Source organism: Geospiza fortis, unplaced genomic scaffold, assembly GCF_000277835.1.
Source record: "Geospiza fortis unplaced genomic scaffold, GeoFor_1.0 scaffold262, whole genome shotgun sequence".
Taxonomy (NCBI): Eukaryota; Metazoa; Chordata; class Aves; order Passeriformes; family Thraupidae; genus Geospiza; species Geospiza fortis.
Window position 1 is genome coordinate 851,957 of NW_005054510.1, and position 16,746 is coordinate 868,702.

Sequence of the window (16,746 nt, forward strand, 5' to 3'; positions counted from 1 at the left end):
CTTGTCCTGAGGATGGAGTGTTAATTGAGGCATGGTGGCCAAATTTGAATGAGAGGTTAATTCCTGGCTGCCTCTCCTGCTCCGTGTTCCAGCTGGGCAGGGACAGATCCCATCCCAGGGCTGGAGCCTGGTGAGCTTGGCTGCACTGGGAGCTGAGAAGCTGCCGCCTTTCCCATAAGTAATTGCTTTTATGGGATGGCTGAAGCTGCCAGGGAGCAGGAGCAGGAGGTGGAAAGGCGGCAGCTTCTGCGTGGATCAGTTACTACAAATACCAGTTTCCTTTGTAAGCTGTGCTCTTCACTGAGGGGTGAAGGGGGCCAAGCCTCTGTGATTAGGGCTAATTTGGAGAACTAAAACTGCAAAACCCTAAAGGACCTGTGGAGATTGTGTTGGTGTTACCTCCATCCTGGATCAGGAGTGGGGAGCAGTGACTGTCCAATCCATTCCTGCCCATCCCATTCCTGCCCAGCTCAGTTGTGAGCAGTGACTTCCTCATTCCTGCCCATCCCAGTTCGATCCAGCTCAGTGGGGAGCAGGAAGGAGCAGTGACTGCCCCATTTCTCTCATCCCAGTGCTGTGCAGCTCAGTGAGGAGCACTGACTGCCCCATTCCTGCCCATCCCAGCTCACTGGGTGAGCAGTGACTGCCCCGTCCATCTCTGCCCATCCCAGCTCAGTGGGGAGCAGTGAGTGCCCCATTCCTGCCCATCCCAGTGCTGTCCAGCTCACTGGGTGATCAGTGACTGCCCCATCCATTCCTGCCCATCCCATTCCTGCCCAGCTCAGTTGTGAGCAGTGACTTCCTCATTCCTGCCCATCCCAGTGCTGCCCAGCTCACTGGGGAGCAGGAAGGAACCGTGGCTGCCCCATCCCATTCCTGCCCATCCCAGCTCACTGGGGAGCAATGACCGCCCCATTTCTCTCATCCCATTGCTGTCCGGTTCAGTGGGTGAGCAGTGAGTGCCCCATTCCTCCCATCCCATTCCTGCCCAGCTCAGTGTGGAGCAGGAGGGAGCAGCAAACATGCCCCTCCAGAGCAGAGTGTCTGGAGAAGAGGGATTTGGAGTGTGAGAAGGAGGCAGCCAGACAGGAATACCGAATGTGGGCTGAGGATGCCGGGGGAATTGTTTCCATAGAAACCCAGCCATGGAGGCTCACACTGCTCCCCCACCTCACGCTCACAAATTCATGTGATTGCCTTCATGGTCACCAGAAAGCGTGGAGGGGAGTGGGTGATGAGGAGAATTGGAGTTTGCTGCAGGTGTGGGAGCTGGGTTCCTTGTCTGAGGGACCTCGGGGTGGCTCCAGCACTGGGATGTGCTGCAGTAAATCAGGCTGAGCTTCTGGGCGCTGAATGGTGCCCCACTGGTGTCAGACAAAGGGAATCAGGCCTCGTTTCTTTTAGTTAAATGAAGGAAAAAAAAGGGGTTTTCATTTGTTTCTTGCTGCATTGTTCTGCCACCTTTGTTGGCCGGGCCTTTTGCAGACCTCATCTCTGCCTGTAAATGCACAGCATTCAGCAGTGCCTGAGGAAATGTTGCTCTGAAATGAACTCCATGGAAGCACAGGCCTCTCCTTGCCAGAATTTATGAGGGGCCCTAGGAGCCTGCTTCCTTCATTTGCTCCTGGAAAGATTTCTTCTTGGAAAATCCAAGATGTTCAGGGCTGATTTCTGTTCCTCCAACCCCTTCAAAGAAAGCAGCTCCTACCAGAGCTCCCAAAAACTCCCATGGAGTCAAATGGGAGTCAAATAGGAGTCAGTAGGAGTCAATAGAAGTCAAATTTTGTGTGGGAGAAGAGGCTAAAGGAGGTCAGAGAAGCCCAAATGAAAAGTGGAGGTGCCAAAGTTTGGAGCAGATGCTGGGGCTGGGTTCCTCTGATCATCTCCTGGAGTTTAATTTGGGCTCAGCTGATTGGGTCTGTCTGATTTTTTAAAGCAGCCAAGCTTCACAATCCACAAACTTCATCTTTTATCCTCTTTGTAGAAGACACTCAGGGTGTGGAGGGGAAAAGAGGGCATGAAGAGGAGATTTGGACAATTTTGGGCATGATTTGCTCACTGTCCTGTTCTCCAAGGAATGGCTCCACAAACCAGAAAATTCATGTGGTGTTATTTTTCTGGCTGCACGTGGTGGGGAAAGGAAAATAAAGGCTGAAATCCTGGCGGAAATGGCTCCCATCTCTCCTCCTGGTTTCCCCAACCTCTCCAAAAGTTTCTGGAGACCCTGAAATCCTTAAGAGTAACCCAGCTGTGGGCTGGTCTCTTGCTAAGCACAGATAATGCTCCTGCAGCTCCGAGAGGGAAACATCTGAGCTCTGGGAAGGGTCAGCCGGGAATGACACAGCTGCAAACACGCAGGGCAACCCAAGAGCTGCAGGGCTGCCCCCAGGAGAGAGGAGAGCCCCAGAGACAGCCCCAAACCTGGATTCACACAGAGGGATGCCCAGAGAGGGGCGTTTTTCCTCTCAGATTTGTGAGAGTTCCGTGTTAACCCCCACCCATGGTTCGCTTGTTTTGTGCTGGAAATGATCTCAGGACTCATGGCTGAGTGTGTATCTGCCAGGGCTCCTCATTTGTCTGTTTTTGTGGGGAATTGGGCAATATTTGATATTTTCCTTACTCTCCCGGTGAGAGGGGAGTGTGTCTGTAGCGTTGAGGCGCCCTCATTTCAGCCGAAGCCTCTGTGTGATGCTAAAACTGAAATTTTGGCTGCAAGGGAGTTAATTTTCCTCATGGAAGCCAGCACGGGGCTGTGTTTTGGATTTGTGCTGACAGCAGAGCTGATAACACAGGGATGTTTTAGTTCCAGCTGAGCAGAGCTTGCACAGAGCCCCTTTTTTGCACCTCACCCATCTAACAAGGCTGCACAGGGAGCTGGGAGGGGACACAGCCAGGACAAGTGACCCTGAGTGACCACAGGGATGCTCAACATTGAAATAATACTGAGCAGCCACTCTGGATTTCCCCAAACAAGGAGAGAAAAGGTGCAGCCTGTCCCCAGACGCCATCTCTGAGCAAACACCTGCTCTGTCACTGTTGGGAGGAGAAAATTCTTCATTTAGTGATGTTTTTTTTTTCCCTTCAATTAGTGAGGAGAGCAACTTTGTTGAGCTTTTAATCTGGGCAGAGTTTTTGCTGAACTATCCCTGCATGCAAAATGGAATTGGTTCCATTTCCCACCTCCAAAACCTGAGTGACCACAGGCATCTCCCACACCATGCTCAACATTAAAATAATACTGAGCAGCCACTCTGGATTTCCCTAAATAAAGAGAGAAAAGGTGCAGCCTGTCCCCAGACCCCATCTCTGAGCAAACACCTGCTCTGTCACTGTTGGGAGGAGAAAATTCTTAATATACTGATGTTTTTTTCCCTCATCAATTAGTGAGGAGGGCGACTTTGTCGAGCTTTTAATCTGGGCAGAGTTTTTGCTGAACTATCCCTGTATGCAAAATGGAATTGGTTCCATTTCCCACCCCCAAAACTGTTTTTTTTTTTGGTGATTGTGTTGGGTGATCTTTGTGGAATTATTCCTTGACTTTCATCTGAAATCCATTGGTAATGGTTATTTAAGCTTTTTTTTTTTTCCTGTGCTCTCTGGTTGTTTTAATTTCAGGGAGTCCATCGAGGAGTTTGAGTGTGTATTAGTTATCATATTGATGGATCAGCCAAGCAAGGAGCATTTGGAAATGCACATATTCCTGTTCCATTGACCTGGGAGATTTGAAGGATGAGGCTCTGCATGCCATTAGCACTTGGAGCATCCATAAACATCCCTTGGCAGCTTTCCATTTGGGTTTGGGATATTTGGAGTGAGCACACGGAGATTTTTGTTCCCATTAATCCATCCCAGGGTATTAATTGGTTTGTTTGCCATTTATTTCACATTTTTCACTCAAAAGGAGTGTTGGGTTTGTGCTTAGCAGGCTCAGGGCTCTGCTCCTGCTAAATCAGCCCCACTGATGGCAAATAAATCCCACTGGAGGCATGAACAGCATCAGTTCTTTGCTCGTGAGTCTGCTTGGGGTTGATACAAGGAAAAAGAAGAAACTGTGGCCAAAATTTGCTTCCCATGATCAGGTGTAGCCCCAGTGATGATCTTTGACAGATATTGTGATTTTCCCACTGCTCCTTTCAGATGTAACTCTGCTAAAGTAAGTACAAACTGGTTAAAACTTGGTGATTGATGATACATGATCCAAGGAGATCTCTCCAGTCTTTAATTCAGGTGATCCAGACGTGGAATCAATATTTACACCCTCTCTGGGAGTGTTTGGAGACTAAATTCACTCGAGGGTGGAAATCGCTTTGTGATCTTTGGGTAAGAAAAATATAAAATGCAGGAACACAGGCTGGGGGAGTGTAAAGAATATTCTTCCCTTTAAAATTCCATAGACCCCCAAGGTTTCTGCCACAGCATCTCTTCAGAGTCCTGGTGACTGCACCAGGAGTTAGATCTGGTCCTTAGGCAGAGAATTAATCTGGATTATTCTTACAAAACCCATCTCAAGTGAAACTTTTGCCGATATTTTTCCCAGAAGATTCTTCTCTTTCAGTCCAGAATTTTATCAGCGATTCTTATGCTAACAGGGGTCAGGAGATGAGATGTTTCTCACGTTACACTTGAAGCTTCTCATGAATAATGGCCTGTATCACCTCTATTGTCTGTCCAAAACATAAGCAACCAGACATAAGGCCAGAGGAGAAATTTAAAGAGTGCTGAATAAGCCAGCAGGACGGACCAAGAGCTGAGATAGTCGGGGAGTGAAACAAATACAAGGTGGAGCAGATGGTTGTGTGGGGAAATATCCGAGCAGATTAACTACCAGGGCTGCAGAATGAGCCAGGCTCCAGCTCTGAAGTCCCCTGAAATCTTCAGAGTGAGATGAACAGAAGCACAGACCAACATCACTGTGGCCAAAATAAATTAGAGGTCATTATTCCCCAGTGAATTTTCTTAAGTGTTAAGTAGAGCACATCAGGCTTTTCACAGGAGTCTGAGGGGGGTTGCCGTGCTTAAAACCATGACTTGCTCCCGTGCAAGGGCAATCTGTCCACTTGAAAACAATTTTTATTGTCCTTCTCTCCTTTCCCTAATTATTTTCTTTGCCTTTTTTGTTCTCACACGTATCTGTGTGTGTGTGCATTGTGTAAAAAATAAAAAAAAAAAAAGAAAGAAAGCTGCAGTTTGAGCGGGATGAGAATCCTCAAAATACGTGGCACTGGAAATTCCCATCGTGTGGAAATTTCAGTTCCCCCCAGGCCCTTCAATCTTTTTCTTCAGCGAGACTGCAGCTGCCATCTGATTTGTATTTATATATGCTCTTTATAGATATTAATGCAATAACAGATTAAACCTAAAGTAACTGTTACTACACAGAGACATCTCAGGGGTCTGATCTCGCAAACATTAATGCCTCTGAATAACTTTAATCTTGTGCATTGTGTGTTTGAATTTAATGGGGACTCTTGCATGCCAAAGTTTCTCACATTTGCGAATGTTTGCTGCAACTTCAGACTTCCCCCATATGTTGATGTCAATTTGTTTTTGCAACCTCAATACGGTTTAGAGACCTCAGCCTCTGATCACGGTTTGTGGATGGCTGTTTTTGCAGTTCTGCTGCATTCACTGGGCCAGATTTCCAATGGGAAAAATGGGAAAAAAGGGGAGAAATGGGCTAAACCCTCACTGCTGACCCCACCACCTTAGACCAGGCTGAATTCCCTCTCAAGGGCTTCTCCAGGCTTTATTATTTTTAGCAAACCCGTAGGTAATGAGAGTTATGATGTGGCAATGCTGCTTCTTCCCAAATCTGTTTCTGAAGATGAATTCCTGAAAGAAACAGGATTGAAAAATTTGGGAAATAGCCCAGTGGTGCTGGATAAATATACCTGGAGTGTCCCCAGAGGTGAATCCAACCTACCCAGGGCAGGGCTTCTCCAGGCTTTTCCTTTTTTTAGCAAGCCTGTAGGTACTGAGAGTCATGCTGTGGTAATCATAACTGTTTCTTCCCAAACCTCTTTCTGAAGGTGAATTCCTGAAAGAAACAGGATTGAAAAATTTGGGAAATAGCCCAGTGGTGCTGGAAAAATACCTGGAGTGTGCAGGACACCAGGGAGGTGAATCCAACCTGCCCAGGGCAGGGCTTCTCCAGGCTTTTTCCTTTTTTTGGCAAACCCATAGATAATGAGAGTTATGATGTGGTAATGCTGCTTCTTCCCAAACCTCTTTCTAAAGGTGAATTCCTGAAAGAAACAGGATTGAAAAATTTGGGGAATAGCCCAGTGGTGCTGGATAAATACCTGGAGTGTCCCCAGAGGTGAATCCAACCTGCCCAGGGCATTTGGCCTCTGCTCCCTGGGGAATGAACTCAAGAGTCCAGACCCTCTGTTGGATCATCTCTCCTGTGTTTTTAGATGACAAAAACTGTTTAAAAAGATTATTTTCATTATCTTTTTACTAAATGTAAGGTTTTGATTAAAAAAACCACCTTAAATAGGGTTGATCTGGGAATGTTTTGACGGGAAATCAAAAATCTTGACCTCTGCTAGATGGGTGTTAAAGCTCATGCACATCCTCCAGTGAGCCCAAACTGCTGAAATTCCTCATCTTGTGCCTCTGGAGCTCTGAATCGCACTCAGAGCACGCTCAGCCCGTTGTAATCCACCGCTGAAAGAAGCAGTGCTCACATTGGAGTTCAATAATCACGGTAATTTTACAGCCTAACGTCAGGGTAATAAACTCTTCCACCAGGCAGCTACTGTGACCACCAGGAAAGTTTTATTTCTCCAGGTTCAACAGTTTCCCTGTGACTAATGGAGCCTTGGAGGAGAGGTGACTTCCCTCCAAAAGGAGCACTGATATGTCTGTGTTTGCAGTTGAGGCTCACTAACACTGGCATCAATCTGATAAGAATCTGATAGGGCCCAATTATGCCATGTCTCAGCTTTGGAGTGAATAAAATTTATTTTCTAGCCCACAGGAATGTGAATAGATTGGTTTTGTTCCTGTAACCTGGCGTTATTTAAGATTAAGCTCCTTTTTCTGTGAGTTATCACCATATGTGCCAAGAGCAAATCTATTTTTGTGTTATGTTTAAAAGTGTAGGAGAGGCAGAAGAACAATAAGAGGGTGAGAACCAAGGTAACAAACAGAAGGAAATCATTAGACACTTGAATTAATGAGATATTTGCTTAACTAGCACAAATAACCCATCACCACTCTCACAATTCAAGGAATTCCCAAAACTGCTCAGTCTGAATGGCACAGAGTTGAGCGGGACAGTTTAATGACCAAGACTTTGGAAATTTATTATTTTCAAATGTCAGAGGAAATTCAAAACTTTTATCAGTTTTTGGCTGGCACAGCCCCGTAGGAAATCCTCATGCTCCTCATCCAAGGGCTGCACACTTGCAGAGGTGTAGATGTAAATATCTAAAATTTAAGAATGCTGCAGGTCAGTCAGAATCTGCTTAACCAGTGAGGAGAAAGGGGGCAAGTCCAGAGATGGAATGATCCGAACTACTTAAAAATGAGTTTCTTAGAAGTGTTTCTTGTGTAGGGATACTCCCTCAATCATTTTGCAATAAAAATCATGGGTACAGTGTCAGCTCCAAACATGTAATGCCCAGAATTTAAAAGTTTAGTAGCTGGAAGATGCAGACAAAGATCCAGAGGCTGATTGGGGATTTTTGTGTGTTTTTAAGTAGAGCCCATCATGCTGGAAATCTTTCTAGCATCTCTAGGCACAACTTTTGAAAGAAAAAAAAATAGAAAAAGATTCTTTTTAGAACCAAGTTGGCCGCACTGAAATATTTCTGTTAATTAAATGACTGAGGGCATGCTGCTGATGAGGGAACAGGAGCTAATTGCTGCTGGATGGCTCTGAGGCTGTGTGGGGTGCTGGTTCTTGCTCTCAGGAGGAGCAGCCTCCACATTTCATTGGGAATCCTGTTATGGTTCAGTTTTCCACCCCTCCAGAAGGAGAAATAAATCCGCTGGGTTATCCCTGCCCTGAGCCCTGTGGCTCTGAGCAGAGATCCCAGCAGGGACATGGAGAGAGGGCAAGGAATAAACGCATTTTTGTGCCTCTCCCTCTCCTCAGGTGGGTCCTGATCCCGTTCCAGATGGGCCTGGGGAGCTGAGCTGCTCCTGGGACAGCCTGGGATGGGCTGGTGCAGCCTGGGAGCTGCATTTTGGTGCAAGCTGAGAGCAGAAGTGGTCCCCAGAGCTCAGAGTCCCTTGGGGCCCACTGGGAAAATCAAACCTGGGAGCTGCCAGTATTTGGGGATGAGATTCCATTGTTTTACCAGGGTGAGAGCAGGCTGTGGAGAGAGCCCAGAGCAAAACTTCAGGGGTTTTTTAATTTCGTGGCATGGTGAGGAATAGGAAGCTGGGATGACCCTGACCCCACCCTGGGCTTTGACTCCTCATCCCATTGTCACTCCCTGTCTCATTGAGGTGCCTTAAAATTACAGAAATAGCCTAATATCTGTCCCTCCCTTTATTTAAGAACCTAAACCATGTCCAACCTTGTAATTCCAGGCACATCCTCCAAATACTTTAGCACCTGGATGATACTGAAAGTCCCTTCCAACCCAACTTTAATTCTGTGATCTCACCCACCTTCAGGTTTTCATTTTCTCATCTACCTTTCCATAATCTCATGCTGCCAGATATTTATTTGTAATAAATGTATTAAAATACTTTTATTTGGCTGGAAAGGGACAATTGCAGCGCTCTGGATGTGGAGAAAGCTGGGGTTGGTTCCCAGATGAGGCACCAGGGACATTTTACAGGCGCTGCCTGAGGAGCAGAGCCCTTGTTGCATGGATTGCTTTAATGCTGATGTGCAATCCTTGGATTAATCATGGGCAGGAGCACCAGGAGCGTGGAGAGAGTGGCTTTGCAGTGGGAAGAAACCAAAGAAATAATGATATTGCAATGCTGGGATTGCACCTTGGCAGCTGAATTCCCAGAAATGCACGGGACAAAGGGCTGGCCCCAAAGCTTGGGCTCGGCCATGGCTTTGGGCAGGGAGAGATTTTATTCTCTTGGGATTTTTTACTTTGGGCATTTCAGGTGGGGATTTCTTACTTTGGGAAGTCCAGGTAGAGATTTTATTCTCTTGGGATTTTTTTGCTTTGGGCAGTCCAGGGAGAGATTTTATTCTCTTGGGATTTTTTACTTTGGGATGTTCAAGTGGAGATTTGTTGCTTTGGGCACTCCAGCTGGGGATTTCTTACTTTGGGCAGTCCAGGGAGAGATTTTACTCTCTCAGGATTTTTTGCTTTGGGCATTTCAGGTGGGGATTTCTTACTTTGGGAAGTCCGGGGAGAGATTTTACTCTCTTGGGATTTTTTACTTTCGGATGTTCAGGTAGAGATTTGTTGATTTGGGCAGTCCAGGTAGGGATTTTTTGCTTTGGGATGTCCAGGGAGAGATTTTACTATCTTGGGATTTTTTACTTTGGGATGTTCAGGTGGAGATTTGTTGCTTTGGGCAGTCCAGGTAGGGATTTTTTTGCTTTGGGCAGTTCAGGTGGGTTTGTTTTTTTGCTTTGGGCAGTCCAGGTAGGGATTTTTTTGCTTTGGGCAGTTCAGGTGGGTTTTTTTTTTGCTCTGGGCTGTCCAGGTGGGGATTTTTTGTCTGTCTGTCCAGAAGCAAGGAGATACCTGGCTCTGCTGGCAGGGCCCCACAGGTTTTGCAGACGGATGCTTCACCCCAAGCCCAGATGCTGCCTTTGCCCCAGCCCTGAACAAGGCAAACAGAGAATCTTTTCTTAAATTAATTTGTGCTGATCACTCCCCAAGCTCCTTTGAGCGAGAGGAGGAGAGGGAACCTGAGAAAACCTCCCCAAAACCTTGTCCAAACCTATTTTAAAAGCAGAAAAAAAAACCCCAGAAAATAGCAGTGTGCAGCAGAGGGAGGCAAATGCAAGCAGGGCTGCCCAAGCCTTGTGAGGCTCTGTGAGCTCCTGGAAGGCAGCCAGGGCTGGAATCGTGGCTGGAGGCAGCAGCACCCTTTTCTCCCAACAGGACATTTGGGCTTTACTGAGCCATGAGCACAGAGCCCTGCAGTGTGACGGTTGGAAAAGGTAAATTGGGGAGTATCTTCTGATGAAAAAAGGATTTTTTAAGTTGATGGCAACAAGAGGCTATTTTTTTGGAAATATTGAAAGAGAGGGAAGTGTAGGTTGTAGAGGCTTTATGTTTTCTGTGATCTTCTTGATCTCCTTTAGGTCGTGATTTCTAAGGATTAGAAGTCTTTTAATGAATGGCAAAACACCTTCTAATTATGATTAAATAAATGATAACATCTATATTATCCCACCCTTCTCATAAAACGAAAACAAAAATAAAAGTTTTTAAAGCACCTCTCAGTCACCCCATCCCTAGATCAGAAAAAAAAATAAATTCTCCAGCAGCAGTGGGCAGGGGTTTGCTCAGAGCTGGAGATCTCCAGGCAGGGATGAGCTGTGGGACCCCTGTGGGATGGCAGGAACAGCCCCAAAAGCCCTGGGATTGCAGACCCCTCCCTGTGTGGGGCTGCTGAACGCACTGAAACCACTTGGGGCTGTTTTTCTGTAGGCCAGGAGTGGTGGTGTGGTTGTTCCTTGGAGGTCACTGAGGTGTGAGGGCTGTCCCCACGCTCCAAAATCTGCTCCTCCAAAACACTGGGGGATCCTGACACACCTACGCTGTGTCTTTGTGTCCCCTGCAGGGAGAGATGTGCTGATAGATGTGCAATATTAAAATTTTGCATTTGCCTTCCTATTCACATTCCCTTCCAGCCTCTCCCCTCCCCATCCCAGATTTCATTTTTTTCAGATTTCTTTAGCCTGCATTCAGCTCTCCTGTTTTATTGCAGAGGGATTGCCTCTGCTTCAGCATGATTTATTTATTTATTGTTCTTTGTCTGGGCACCTCAGCCTGTGCTGGAGTTGCAGTTATTTTGCAAGTCAGCTCATGGGCACTGTCTCATTTTGCTGTTGTTGCCCTGGAGTTCTCAGTTCCCATCCTGTGTGTGGCATGGATGGGCACACTCCGCTGCAGCATTCACAAAGCTTTCTTCTTATCTTTTTTCCTTATTATATTTTATTTTTTTTTTAATTTCTTTTCAAGAGGCTGCTGAAATTCAAAATTGCTGAAATCTGATGGTAAAAGATGTCAAGAGGCAAAGCCAGGAATGATCCTTTGAGGGCACTCTTTGATATTTGGGGAAGTGAACCTTGAAAACCTCCCTTGTTTCCTGTTGTTCCATTCCTTGTTTTCTCTCATAAAGTTTCTTTTTTTTTTTCCCTTTTCTGAAGTCTTCCAAAGTACACAACCTCCCTGAAGGTCTATTGCTCCCAAAAGAAGGTCCTTTTGTAGGTTTTGACCCAGGTCCATCTCCTAGCCCAGCTGCAGCTCCTTTTCCTTTGAGGTGAAGCCAAAGCTGCTGAAATTCATGTCAGGGCTGGAGGTTGAAGAATTACCCAGCCCAGAGGAAGGGCTGGGGCTGCTGGGGACATTTCACCTCCAGTTTCCTGTTCAGCATGGTACAAGGGGATCTTCTGGGACCAAGATTTGTCTCTCACCACTGGAAATCCTCTCTTGTCTCACTCCTTCCTTCCCCGCTGGTGAAACCCCTTGCTTCAAGTTCAGCTTTCCGATATTTAAGGCACAAAATCTACCTTTAAAGAGGAAAACAATTTTTGCAAATGAGCTCCTTTTAATCATGCCCGTGTTCTTCTGGTGAGCTGCACTTTTCCCTTGCCTGTAGCTCCCTGCTTCTCCAAACAATCCCCCCAGCGCTGCAGGAAGGGAATTGAAATGTGCAAAGCCTCCAGAATTTTTTGTCATCCATCCAAAATATCTTCTGCCACTTTGCCGACGTGAGGTCGCCCTGATTCCATCCCAGGGCTGCTGTGAAGGTTTTTTTGGGGGGTGTGTGTGTGTGTCCTGCCTGCCCTCACCCCCTCCCCAGCTCGTTTTGTTGGAGGTTCAGTTGCTGCGTGAGGCGGCTCCGTGTGTTGTGATCTGGGAATTTGGTGGCTAATTACTGAATTGCTCTGCAAAACGAGGCTGCACAGCCTGCCCTGGGACACCCTCGACCAGGCTGCAAGAAAAACAGGCTCCTCTTTAGGGTGTTTCCCAAGAAAATGCTCTGTTAGCAGCAGAAAATACCTGTCTGCAAGAGAGACTGTGCTGCTTTTAACCTGTGAGATTCCTGCTCTGAGCAGGGCTTGGGGTGACACCCAGCCTTGGCCAGCGTGGCTTCAGCATCCCCCAAAATCTTGCCAGGAGGATAAAATTTTCTTTTCTGCGTGTTGTGATCTGGGAATTTGGTGGCTAATTACTGAATTGCTCTGCAAAACGAGGCTGCACAACCTGCCCTGGGACACCCTCGATCAGCCTGCAAGGAAAACAGGCTCCTCTTTAGGGTGTCTCCCTAGAAAATGCTCTGTTAGCAGCAGAAAATACCTGTCTGCAGGAGAGACTGTGCTGCTTTTAACAACAACAAAAAAACCTGAGAAACAAACCAGAAACAAACCTGAGATTCCTGCTCTGAGCAGGGCTTGGGGTGACACCCGGCCTTGTCCAGCGTGGCTTCAACATCCCCCAAAATCTCACCAGGAGGATGAAATTTTCTTTTCTCTTCCCTTTCTGGTCACGTTTTACCAGTGGAGTTACTCAGCGAATTAATAGGTATAGAAATGCAAAGCTCTTTTCTTATTACACGCCATCGATCTGATTGCAGTGTCATTAATTGAAAGACTCTGGAAATGTGATGGATGGTTCAGTTCAGGATTCCACATTCGTTTTGGCATAGCCCTGCAGGAGAAAAGCTGCATGAAGCTGATTGAAGGGCTCTTTTTGTCTGACATGAATTATTCTTTCATTGTCAAACCTTGTAACAGCATTCAGACATAGGGAGATTTACAATGTGAAATCCTAAATGGGGTCTATTCTTAAAATAAAATTAGAAAAAAAAAAAAAAAAAAAAAAAAAAAAAAGAGAGAGAGCTTTATCTTGCAACGTTGAAAATAGCTGTGTTAAAAAAAAAAAGACAACCCCACAACTATTCCTCCAAATTAAATATCTTCTGCAAAACCCAAGGGGCTGATGTTTCTCACTTAATTTTAAATTATTCTGATGGTGAGGCCTTAAATGAATAAAACAATTGCTTTAATCACACAACGGTTGTCAACGTTTTTATTACATTCAAATATATTTGTTTGTCTGAGAGGGTTTGTTTGTTCTCCCCACTGCTGTCATTCCCCCAGCTGAACGATTTGTCCGATTAGCTGGGAATCCTGGAAAATTACACCAGGCTTTCCTTTTTTTTTGGGGAAACCTAGGTGGACCCTGCCGAAATGTTTATTTAAGGAAATCATTCTGCATTTTAGAAAACATTAAAAAGAAAAAAAAAAAACCACAACAAACCCAAACCACCATCTCTGTGTGTAAAGATTTCAGCTTTTCCCAGCTGCTGGCTGCAGGCAGATCTTATCGAATGAGCTTTGGTGGGATTTAGGTTTATTTAATTTTTATTTTTTTTGCTGTTGATCCCGTGCGGTTCCGTGGTTAAATTCTGCGGGTTCTTTTGTCTGTATCCAAATTCCTGCCAGGCTCTGAGGCTTGGGAGATGCAACCACTGAAAAAGCAGCAAGAGAGGAGCAGCCCCGCTCCTCTTTACACCCCCAGATTGCCGTGCAAAGTTGATGAAGAGTTTGGAATGCCAAGCAGCCACCCAACTTGTGGGCTCATTTAAGAATAAAACACTGAAATAACATTATCCGAGATGGGAATCAATGTCATGCCTGTTACAAATGCTGGAGCTGGGAGAATAGCGAGATTACACAGAGCAGGCAGATTAGATGAAGAAGAGTATTCGATTACATTCCATCTGATTAGTGCTGTCTATTCATCTGCGTGGGGCTTTTTTTATTCTTGAAGAAAGCTGCCTTATTTTATGGGAATGGGCTGTGTTGAGAAAGCTAAAAGCTGGAAGAATTGGATGTAAGATCGTGGTGGGAACAGGCAGCTCTCTGCTTTAACCATCTTCCTCCCTCAGCTCCTTTCCCATCCCCGGATCCGCGTGCCTAAATGTTTTAGCAGGCAGATCACCACAGAAATGACCATTTTTTATTATTATTTAGCCACTTTTCACCCCCAGAAAGGCATCGAGTGATCACTCTCTGCCTGACCCCTTAAACAAATGCCCTTTCCCACCTGAGCTGGACATTTGCAGGCAGCCAGCCCGGCCCGATGGCCGAGATGAGTAATTCCCATTAAAGTGGGGAAAGAGCCTTTTTTCCCCGAGCCTGAGGAATAAACGGCACTGATGGGAAATGTTGTCCTCATCCCCCGCCCCCTCCCCCTGCCTATCTGCATGGAATACCCTCCCCAACGTGGATTTTTTTAAGGTCTCATTGTTCGGCGAGAGGGTTGAGATTATTTTTGTAGGGTTTTTTAGTTAATTTTTTTTTTGGGGAGGGTTTTCCCTGGTCCTGCCGGGGATGCAGAGCCCGGCCACTGCAGGTGCTGCTCCTCACGCTGGGAATCTCCAGTTCTGCAATTCCCAAGTTTGGGAATGGAGCTGGGTCAGAGCACAACACCCACCCAGCAGCGGGGTTTTTCCAGCCCCTTCGTGCTTTATTTTCAGGCTCAGCTCTGGGATGCTCCCAGCCAGGGCTTCTCAGGCTGTTCCTCCAGCTCTCCTTTAATTTTGAGCACCTTCAGTGCTGTTAGCAGCTCCAATCTTCCAGCCACTGGAAGTTCCTAAAAGGTGAGGGAGCTGGGGAGGGGTTGCTTTCATTAGTTATTTGAAATTGAGGATGATTTGATTTCTTTTTTTTTTTTTCTTCTTCTTCTTTATGCTGTCTCAAGCTAAATAAACTCAGTTCCTCCGAGCCCAAAAAGCAGCGGGGAGATTTTGCCTTTGGTGTCACGAATTATCCTCCCGTGGAAGCTGAGATCAGGAGAAAGGGACGTAACGAGAGAGTTTGTGCAGCCTTGCAGGACTCTCAGCATATTCTACAGAAGAGGGGGGAAAAAATGATCTTTATTCTCAGCCCCAAACTCTGTGAAATCGTTTCGTTTTCGGAGTTCCCCGCGCTCCGAAATGCGGGCTGGATAATTTCTGCAAATTCAATTAGAGTTTGGAGCCCGTGGCCGCTCTGATCAGATCTGTGTAAATAACATTGTCCCCAGCCTGTGTTGTCACCTCTGAAATGCTCTCTGGATCGCAGCCTAGCTCTGTCTTTTCTTGTGGTGGAGTCAGGGTGGTGCTGGATTTCGGAGCTTTTTGCATGTTATTGCTCTTGATTTTTTTTTTTAATTTAATTTTTTAGGGGTTTTTTTTTTTTTTTAATTTAATTTTTTAGGGGTTTTTTTTTTTTTTTAATTTAATTTTTTAGGGGTTTTTTTTTTGTTTCCGTTTCCTTTTTTTTTTTAGTCCGTTTTGACTCTGACAGTTTTTAAAGGTGAGGCTCATTTTTTTTGTGAGGTTAAGAAGAAGGAGAGAGTAAAAGGTACCGTATCTTTCTTCTTAATTGTTTGGCTTAAGTCTGAAACATCTGAAAAAACACCCTTAAAATGATCTTAGAAGTAACAGTCGCTTAATTAATAAAAAAATAGTAACAGATTTAGCTTACCCTCTTTATGGACTTAACTTCTGGAAATTAGGCATCCACTCTGTCTCCTCTGCAATAATCAGTTTCTTATCTAACAGATATGAAACGACCAAATGCATCTTACATCCTTTAACTCAGCGACAATTACTCCAAAAAATGAAAAACTAAAATAAAGATTGAAGCACTGCTACAGCTCAGAACATCTTTAAACCCTTGAAAGTCCCCCGTTTATTCCCATCCCAGCCCAGCTTAATTCCCTTTTATTGTGTCGTTGGGCTGAAAATATACAGTGCCATGCCTAATTGTGCTGCAATTCCACATTAATAACCTGGAACTTTGCATCCCAACCAGCGAGGAGCACGGAAAAAAGGCAGAAACAGATGCAATTATTTGTTGCTGGCTAAGTTACTGTACGTGACCCAGGTGCTGGAGGACTATTTGCATGTGTTTCTCACCTTTGTTCACCCAGACACATGGGGATCTCGAGCTATTGCTGACTAATTGATAGTTGTAGTAACTGCTATAGGCTCCTTAGATTAGAAATGCATGCAGACGTGTGTCTTGATTCAAACATTAAGGAACACACACACTCTCACTTACTTCCACGGGCAGAAAGTCTTCATACTATTAGAGGTGTGTGATGGAGATAGCAGGACATAAAACAGAAGAGAGAGAGACACAGGGAGAGAGAGAGAGACAGAGACAGAGAGATGGCATGCAGCATATATACCCCTACAAATAGTTCTAAAATGCGTTTGCAAATGCAGAAGTCTTCAGAACCATCCAACAGTTCAGCACAACCCTTTTTATCTCTTCTCTGCGGGACGTCTCCATCCAGATTACTCGAAAAAAGCGGAAAAGGTGAGAGCTCTGCCATCTTAGCTCTGAATTCATCTGATTTCCTTTTTTTTTTTTTTTTTTCCCTCTCTCTCTCTCTCTATATCTCCCCCCCCCTCTCTCCCTTGTATTCCTTATGCCATTGTCCATTCTTATGATGGCAGCCGCCCTTGCTCTTGAATGCAAGTGTCACAGCGGGAGCAAAAAGGGTTCAGGGCTGCATTGTCAAAGCCATGGTTGCCTATTGTTTCTTAGCCTTTCACTGCTCTGCTTTTCCGAGCCTCTTTCCC

At 45.6% G+C, this 16,746-nt stretch overlaps 1 long non-coding RNA gene across 1 annotated transcript in view; it reads left to right on the forward strand.

Moving 5' to 3' along the window:
• LOC115948760 overlaps positions 1 to 16,746 on the forward strand; it is an 86,426-nt gene that overhangs the window by 14,942 nt on the left and 54,738 nt on the right. The window lies entirely within an intron of this gene.